The 9,647-nt window shown below is 41.8% G+C and overlaps 1 non-coding gene across 1 annotated transcript; it reads right to left on the bottom strand.

Annotated features, from left to right (window-relative positions):
* Positions 1-2,377: 2,377 nt before the first annotated feature.
* LOC119939878 lies at positions 2,378-2,480 on the bottom strand. Its single transcript, XR_005454833.1, has one exon. It is a non-coding gene; the product is annotated as a U6 spliceosomal RNA (small nuclear RNA).
* Between the last annotated feature and the right edge of the window lie 7,167 nt (positions 2,481-9,647).

The following is a 9,647-nucleotide window of genomic DNA, read 5'->3' as shown; positions in this document are numbered from 1 at the left end:
ACACGAGTGTGCATATAAGTAGATGCTTTGAAATGAAATGAAACACAATATGTGCACATTCACCAAAGACTCACATTTTTGAGATAGACAATGGGAAGGGAAAAATTTTACTGAAAATGTTCGTTCTTTTATTTTCTTCACTTATTGAACTATTCCTTGTTCATTCTTTATTCCACACGACTGACCTCTGTGGCCCAGAATCAATAAAATCAAAATCTCCAGTGAATCAGTTAAACAAGTAGTTATGGAAGATGCAGTATTTTGGGGACATTTTAAACACTGTGAAAAATGTGTTGTGTGTTTAAAGCAATTAATGTTATTTGGTTGACATCATTCTAAAATTGAACAAAAACAAGGAAAAATATTCCAAGGAATATACAAATTTTGACTGGCATCATTGTTTCTGCTTTTAGTTGGAAAAATACATTTACCACCTTCCAACGTTATTGGTTGAATCAAGGTCCAGCTTGTGCAAGAGTCTGGATAGACTGCTTTTATAAATTAGTTGCAAAACGGCTATACCACTAGGATAGGGATCCAATTGTATAAAGCCAGGAATCACTTTAACACGGAATCTCCTCCAGGGCCTGGGCCATTGAGGCTGGAAAAAAAAAAGAAAGACATATAAACAAAGAAAGAGAAAGAAGCAAAGAAACAAACAGAAACAGGAACAAAGAGAAGAAACTGAGATGGAGCCAGAGAGACAGAGAAACAGACGCACAAGCCAAGATATAACCCAGGAGCAAAAGGACACAAGCAGAGACAGTCTCCCCTTCTAAACTGCTGGGCACATAACAAATATTGGGGTGGACTGGGGGAAGAGCAGCCAGCAATGGGGATGGTAGGTGGGGAGGAGAGTCAGGATCTGGGAGAAAGACTTGCATCATCTCCCCTGCCTTCTCTCCTCCTCCTTCTTTTCCATCTCCTCTTCCTCTTCTGACATCCCATTACGACCACCACTCTCCCGGCCCCTCCAACTTCTCTGCATTATGGAAAAGACTCTCCAGTGTTTCAGGCCACGGACGAGTCAGTCGACTAGCGTGATCGGATATGGTGACTCAGAAACTCAAGGAAGAAGCCTACGGTTCTGGAGAAACTTCCTCGCTGCCCTGTAAGTGGACAAATAAAGAATTGATTACCCAAAGGTATAAATTTTTCATCAAGAAACTGTTAAGCACTCCAAAACTCCGTATATAATTAACGCTTTTTAACAACAGTAAAATCAGAGGTAATTGCCAATATATCTGCTTACTGAACCTTGCCCACTTGCTCTCCGAATCAAGGTCACCATAAGCACTTGCTTATTCTGCAGGCACTAATGATCCTTCCCTACAGCCTCAACTTCTGTCCACTGACCAGAAACACGCTGTGGAGGACACCGCAGCCACAGCTTACCCAGTGTTTTAAGGAAAACCATTTTTTCTCAATTTATCGATCCATTTTCCCTAAATGTGCCAATGTCTCTGTGTGGACAGAGAATGTGTCTATAATATTGTTATACTGCACTTTTCCAAGCACACAGAAAGCACCCAGTAAATACAATAGACTGGCTGACTGAAGAAACTCACACCTCAGTTTACAGGCTATTATCTCCACATTCAAACCCTTCCTGAAATCTCACCTCCTCTGATCAATTTCCAAGTCATCATAAATTCATCAGCTATGTCTAGCATGTAAAGGTAGCATATTTATACCTATCCTCAGTACTCGTGTATATACTCATGAATTTGCATATCCCCTAAACTGTGAGGCCGTTGAGGGCGGAGATTGTCTCTATTGCTGTATTGTACCTCCCAAGTGCTTAGTACAGTGTTTTGCACATAGTAAGTGCTCAATAAATGCTATTGAATTAATTCACTGATTTATTCTAATTGACACTGTTCAGAAGTATTTTTGTGTCTGCCTCCCTCATCAGCCCTCTGTAGGCAGGGAACAAGGCACTTCTTTGTTTTGTACTTCCTGAACATATAGTACAGAATATTACATTAATTCATTCATTCATTCAATCAATCGTATTTATTGAGCACTTACTGTGTGCAGAGCACTGTACTAAGCACTTGGGAAGTACAAGTTGGCAACATACCGAGATGGTCCCCACCCAACAATGGGCTCACAGTCTAGAAGGGGGAGACAGACAATAAAACAAAACATGTGGACAGGTGTCAAGTCATCAGAACAAATAGAATTAAAGCTAAATGCACATCATTAGCAAAATAAATAGAATAGTAAATATGTACAAGTAAAATAGAGTAATAAATCTGTACAAACATATAACAGGGAAGGGGAAGGAGGTATGGCGGCGGGATGGGAAGGAGGAGAAGAAAAAGGGGGCTCAGTCTGGGAAGGCCTCCTGGAGGAGGTGAGCTTTCAGTAGGGCTAAAATATGGAATGCTTCACGAATTTGGGTGTCATCCTTGCGCAGGGGCCATGCTAATCTTCTCTGTATCATTCCAATTTTAGTATATGTGCTGCCAAGGCTCTCTACAAACATGAAAATGTTGCTTGTTTAGGGGATTGAAGCAGATTCAGAAAGAACTCCTGAATTCAACTCTACAGCTGTTTCTGGCCGGTGCCTATAATAACGTTGGTAGCAATTTCCGTGATAATCATCCAGGGGTTGATTTTCCTCAGGCTAGAAAGTCCAGGCAATGAAAACAGCCCCTGAGTCAGCTGTAGGAAAAAACATTCCCAAAGTGCCACTGAGCTAGAGGTTAGTAGAGGTGGTTTGGAGAGGGGAAGGAATCCAAATTCTCATTTCAGTTCTTCAGGATAATGAAGATATCTGAACATCTGGGGCAATTCTCAGAGGGTTCATGTCCACTTGGGATGGTTGATGCCATTGCTTATTTCCCTGAAAGCAGCTTTGACCTCAACCAACCAATCTTAGTATTTATTTTTGGTCCCATCCATAGAGAAGTATTGGTAATCACTGGGTACCTGATGAGTGCTATGCACTATACTAAGCATTTTAATGGCAATTGGTAAGAGCTTAGCACATATAAGCACCGGGGTAGATACAAGCTAATCAGGTCGGACACAGTCCATGTCCCACATGGGGTTTACAATCTTAATCCCTATTTACAGATGAGGTAACTGAGGCACAGAGAAGTTAAGTGACTGATCCCTGCTGCTCCTATGGCCACATTCTAAAAGAGCTCATACTCTTAATGAAATAATACTGGTACTTATTGAGCTCCCACTTAGTGCAGTGCACTCTGATTAATTGCTTAAGAGCCCACATTCTTAAAGACTGCCTGGTAATCAATCATTCAGTCAATCGGGGTATTTAGTGGGTGCTTACTTTGTGCAAAGCACTAAACTAAGTGCTTGAAAGAGTAGAATAGAGTTAGTAGACCTAACATCTCTCATTGACGTGATGGGCCGAGGCGGAAGGGCATCTTGCCCTTCCGGTCTCCTTTAGCTTAGCTGAAAGAGCATGGGGCTCTTGGGAGTCAGAGGTCATGGGTTCTAATCCCGGCTGTGCTACTTGTCAGCTGTGTGACTTTGGGCAAGTCACTTCACTTCTCTGGCCCTCAGTTAGCTCATCTGTAAAATGGGGATTTAAACTGTGAGCCCCAAGCAGGACAGCCTGATTATCTTGTATCTACCCTAGCACTTCCTTGAATTGAATTTCTCCTCTGCCTAAAAGAAGAGCAGAGCTGATGACCTGCCCGGTTTCCGTTCCCCTTCCCTTCAGGAGCTGCTGGGTGCAGCTGTTCCAGATGGGTTTCCTGTGGGCACAGAGTTGCTATCAATCAGCAGAAAGAGATGGGGTGTAGTTTGTCGTTTTGTTTCTTTGCTAATTTTCCTGTGTCTGATCGAGTTCTGTGTTTGAAAGCCACTGAGAAGAGAGAAGGCACCTTAAAATCTCCAGCTTGGCACTGCCAAAGGTGCCCTGTGTAACTCTCTCACTCTTGGGAGCAAGCATCTGGAGTTTTAAGAACCGTGATTCAGCTGGTGAGTAAAAGTGCTGCAGAAAGGTAGATACATCACTTGAAAGGCATTTCAGAGAGAAAACTATCTGTTCAAAGGAACATTCCCTTGTGGGCAAAGGAATGTGTCTACCAACTGTATTATATTGTTCTCTCCCAAGCTTTTAATACACTGCATTGCACATAGTAAGTGCTCAATAAATGCCACTGATAACGATGATACGCAGGTATTCCCAGCCTCACTTCGTCCCAGGTCTATAATCAGTCCTTGGAGCTTTCAATCAAGGCTGAAAAGCCCCTAAATGAAGACTTTCTGGCAGGTCAGCTCCCTGATGCCTGCCTCCCTCCCTTCCAGCTCCCAATTCTCACCATCACAAATTGCAGGGTGTACTTGGCCCCTTTAGAGTCAGGGAAGTCTTATAACACTAATGGACTTATCTGGGTATTTCGCTCCACAAACTAAGATGATAATTGAGTCTTTGAGCCCACTTAACCCATTGTATGGGCAGGAATTCCAGCCAACTGCTGGTTAAATGTCTTTGAGGGGCACTGCACTATTACCACAAAGACATTTAATGCAATAAGTTATCAAAGAACAAGAAAACAGTAATGATTTGGGGCCATTTCACACCCAAGTTTAATATAATCTTCTGGCCTCCTTTAGAGATAAAAGATCCATGTCTCATTACTAAGCCACCCTGATCCACCCTCTGTTTGTGAAGTAATAAACTTGTCCCCATTTATTCCATTTCTGCCAGATCTCTTGGGTGTTTTAAAGTTTTCTCCATTTCCATTTTAAGCGTGCACAACTTTACGCAAGCTAAATAGGTGCAGCGGGAACCAGAGAAGAATTGCTTGTCAGCAGGGTCTATGCAGACTCCTGAACCGATATTACAAATCAGTTGTTTGGTGTTTCTAAAATGCATTGTTTGGGGTTGAATGTGATAAAAGAGAAAATCAAGCTCCCAACCCAAAGAATTCCCTCTCAGAAGTGGATGCACACCCTTGTAGAGTTAATGAAAACTCTACATACAATATGGGCTGCTGAGCTGACACCAGAATGATTCTTTTAAACACATGAATTGACAACTAACTTTCAGAAGAATTTGGGTGCTAGCCAGACTTTGAGGCTAGTTTCCCCTGTATTTACTGTATTAACAAGAAACAAAAAGGTCCTGACTCTCATGAAAAATATCCTAGCCATATTTATCTCGGGGCCTTTGAATAGGAACTAAAGAATAAAAATAATCCCTCAAAATGTGATCCTCAGAATCAGTGCTTAATGAACACCGTTGTATTATAAATTTTATCTATAGAGGAGACTCTGTGGACTGAATCCATCATCCATACAGTTTTTGGAGTGCCTACTGTGAGATATTGCACAGTCCCTGTTGCCGTAAGTGGGTTTCTACTCCTTTAAAGCAATCCATATCTGAAGCTTGCAGTCTTCAGTGTTCCCTAGTAGTTCTGGTCCCTCAAGACTATCAGCTCATTGTGGACAGGTTATATGTCTACCAACTCTCTTGAATTTTACTCCCCCATGTGAATAGTACAGTGCTCTGAACACAATAAGTGACAATAAATAATAATAATAATAATAATAATGGCATTTAAGTGCTTACTATGTGCCAAGCACTGTTCTAAGTGCTGGGGTAGAGACAAGGTAATCAGATTGTCCCACGTGGGGCTCACAGTCTAAATCCCCATTTTACAGATGAGGTAACGGAGGCACAGAGAAGTTAAGTGACTTGCCCAAAGTCACACCGCTGACAAGTGGTGGAGTCGGGATTAGAACCCACATCCTCTGACTCCCAAGCCCGTGCTCTGTCCACTAAGCCACGCTGCTTCTCAATGCCATTGACTGATCGACTGATTGAAAGCCAACAGGAAGTATGTGCTCTGGAATCAACTGGAATATTTTCTTGTTATTGTAGTCAGGATAAATAGGAGTTGTCCTCTGGATCAATTGAGTTACATTTACTAGTCCCAAACAATTACCCCAGGCCCAGCTGAGTGAATAATAATGATGGAATTTGTGAAGTGCTTACTATGTGCAAAGCACTGTTCTAAGCGCTGGGGAGGATACAAAGTGATATGGCTGTACCAGATAATAAATAAATAATAAACTAATAATGATGGCATTTGTGAAGCCCTTACTATGTGCAAAGCACTGTTCTAAGCGCTGAGGAGGATACAAAGTGAGATGGTTGTCCCAGATAATAAAAAAAAATAAACAAATAATGATGGCATTTGTGAAGTGCTTACTATGTGCAAAGCACTGTTCTAAGTGCTGGGGAGGAGACAAAGTGATATGGTTGTCCCAGATAATAAATAAAGAATAGACTAATAATGATGGCATTTGTGAAGCGCTTACTATGTGCAAAGTACTGTTCTAAGCGCTGGGGAGGATACAAAGTGCCATGGTTTTCCCAGATAATAAATAAATAATAAACTAATAATGATGGCATTTGTGAAGTGCTTACTACATGCAAAGCACTGTTCTAAGCGCTGGGGAGTGAATGTCACAGTGACTCACCCTAGAGGCAGATGGTTGGGCCAGGTAACTGCTAATGCAGAATCAATCAATCAATCAATCATATTTATTGAGCACTTACTATGTGCAGAGCACTGTACTAAGCGCTTCGGAAGTACAATGCAGAAGAAAACAGTGACATTCCTTGCAACTACCAGTGAGGAAAAACATGCCTAGTGTTTGGGGTATAAATAGTGATATGCATCATCCCCAATATATGCTAAGCCTGAGTGATTTTAATTTGTTCACTTAACAAACTCCTTGGAATCCAAATTGTATTTTAAACAAGCTTGTGATTAAGAATGTGTACCGTGTTCGGTGATTAGGAAGTAACACTTTCCCCCGATCAGGGCTACCCACTCCTGCTTGGAATTCTGCACGGAAGATGTGCTAAACCTCTCTCCCGGGATCTGCTGCCATTAGAAACTCATTCCCCAAGGAGTCGTCCCCTCAGAAGTGGCTTGGGTATTTTTCTTAATGATAACTTTCCCCGCTAAGGAGTCCAGGATTTTTGACTGATTATCTTTTACTCAACTAGATACCTATCTTTTCATTCCCTACATCCTCCAATCTGTTAATTAGGTTTGGTTTTTTTTCCCCCCTGACAGTTTGTAAAATCCTAATCCTATTTCTCTCTATTCTGCTCCCCCAATTGTTTAGTACACCTTAACATAAGGTGCTCAATAAATAATAATAATAATAATAATAACAATAATAATAATGGCATTTGGTAAGCGCTCTCTATGTGCAAAGCACTGGGGGGGATACAAGGTGATCAGGTTGTCCCACGTGGGGCTCACAGTCTTCATCCCATTTTACAGATGAGGTAACTGAGGCTCAGAGAGTTAAGTGACTTGTCCAAGGTCACACAGCAGACATGTGGCAGAGATGGGATTAGAACCCGTGACCTCTGACTCCCAAGCCCGTGCTCTTTCCACTGAGCCACGCTGCTACTCTATAAATATTATATAAATATTATTGATGGATGAACTGGTTGATCCCCTCAAGACTGTAAGCTGGTTGTGGGCAGGGAATGTGTCTGTTATATTGTTGTACTGTACTCTCCCAAGTGCTCAGTACAGTGTCCTGCACACAGTAAGAGTTCAATAAATACAATCGACTTATTGATTGATATACAAACCCTGCCAGGCTGCTCCACAAATGGTTGAATAATGTGCAAATTCTTCATTCCTCCTACCCTTTACAGAAAGTAGGAAAGTATGGGAATTGGAATAAATATCATCTGTTACATGTGTGAAAGTGTCTATAAAATGTCTCGAAGACATTTGATCTCTGTTCCTGTTCATTTTATGCAGGAGAGCAATAGCCCAGCAGTAGATCACAAAACAGGTGGGGGTGTAAGGACCATTGAACATTCATTTTTCCTAATGTACAGTATCTCTGAAATGACAAAGGGGTAGTCGTATTAGCATTATGCTGATCTGGCGTGACAATGTAGTGTTCCAGAGCCCTGACTTTAAAATCGGGTTTTTTTTTAACTAGTCATAGCGATAACAAAGGAATGTGGAACATGCAAATTTTATTTCTCTTTGTGCAGCTCTTTAGGTAACTGGGAATTATTAGGTTCCAATAATGCGACAGTAAGGGCAATGGGCTCAACAACTTAAAACTGTAGGAATAGTGTCAATGTCATAATGATAAAAATAGGAATTGCAGTATTATTGAGTGCTTACTGTATGCTAAGCGCTGGGGTAGATCCAAGATGGTTAGACTGGAGTCAGTCTCTGACCCAGAGGGGGACCCACAGTTTAAGAAGGAGGAAGAGCTTGTATCTTCTACATTATATAGATGAGGCGATCAAGAAACAATGAATAGGTTCATCTTATGGCAAAGAAGTGTGTAGGCTGGGTTGTAGGAGGAGAGATGCTAGGATAGGCAGTGGGTAGAGACCTGATTGAATGTCTTAAAATTAAGGAAGTAATGATTTCTGATAGACAGATAAAATATATGTCTAATGTGTAACAGACGTGCAAGAAATACTGAGGCTAAAATACATGCAAGTCTTTTTTTCCCTGAGTTCTAGGCCTGACTCCACCACTTGTCTGCTGTGTGACCTTGAGTAAGTCACTTCATTTCTCCGTGCCTCAGTTTCCTCCTTTGTAAAATGGGGATTAAGACCGTGAGCCCCATGTGGGGCATGGACTGTGTCCAACCTGATTAGCTCATATCTACTCCAGAGCTTAGTGCAGTCCTTGGCACTTAGCAAGCGCTAAATAAATGTCATAAAAAATAAAAAATAAAAATGTGGACTGTTCACCCTTGAGTGAAGTTTCTCCCCAGGTGGCCTGAGAAGCAGCATGGTGGAATGAGAAGTGAGCTGTATATGGTAGTTGGAGGGTCTGTGTGTGAGTCACAACTCCATCATTTGTCTGTTGGGTGACTCTGGGTAAGATGCTTAATGACTCTGGGACTCAGTTTACCCATCAGCAAAATGAAGATAATAATACCTGACTTTCCCTACCTCATGGACATGTGGCAAGGACAAATATGACCAAGGATGTGTGTAAGCACTTTGGAAATAAAAGTATTACATGAAAGCGAGGTATGTTTAACTCCATGATGGCTGTCTATTCAGTGCTGTGATCTGTGTGGCTCTGCTCTTTTGAGCTGCATTTTCCAGGGTTAGGTGTTGCTTCTTATGAAATGCCTTTCCCAGGGTTAGGTGTTCACCAGCTATGATCTTGTTATCCACTGCAGATTGGTGATTTATGGAGACAGGGGAAAGAGCCTGGGACTGGGAGTTAGAAGACTCATTCGTTTAATCATATTTATTGACCACTTACTTGCATTAAAGTACTACTGGCCTGCCGTGTGACCTTGGGCCAGTCACTTGATCTTTCTGTGTCTCGGTTTCCTCGTCTATAAAAGGCAGTTAAGTTCTTTGTTATCCCTCTCTCTTAAGTAGTGAACCTCCTGTGAGACAGAAAGTAACAAAAATAATATTGGTATTTGTTAGGCAATTACTATGTGCCAATATGAGAAGCAGCATGGCCTAGTGGAAATAGCACGGGCCTGGAAATCAGGACCTGGGTTCTAATTCTGGATCTCCCACCTGTCTCCTGCGTGAACTTGGGCAAATCACTTACCTTCTCTGTGCCTAAATTCCCTCCTCTGTAAAGTGGGGATTAATACTGTGAGCCCCATACAGGACATGGACTGTG

The sequence above is a fragment of the Tachyglossus aculeatus genome, chromosome 17 (assembly GCF_015852505.1).
Source record: "Tachyglossus aculeatus isolate mTacAcu1 chromosome 17, mTacAcu1.pri, whole genome shotgun sequence".
In the NCBI taxonomy this organism is placed as follows: domain Eukaryota; kingdom Metazoa; phylum Chordata; class Mammalia; order Monotremata; family Tachyglossidae; genus Tachyglossus; species Tachyglossus aculeatus.
The sequence above is the reverse complement of the archived record's forward strand: the minus strand, read 5'-3'. Positions and strand labels throughout refer to the sequence as shown.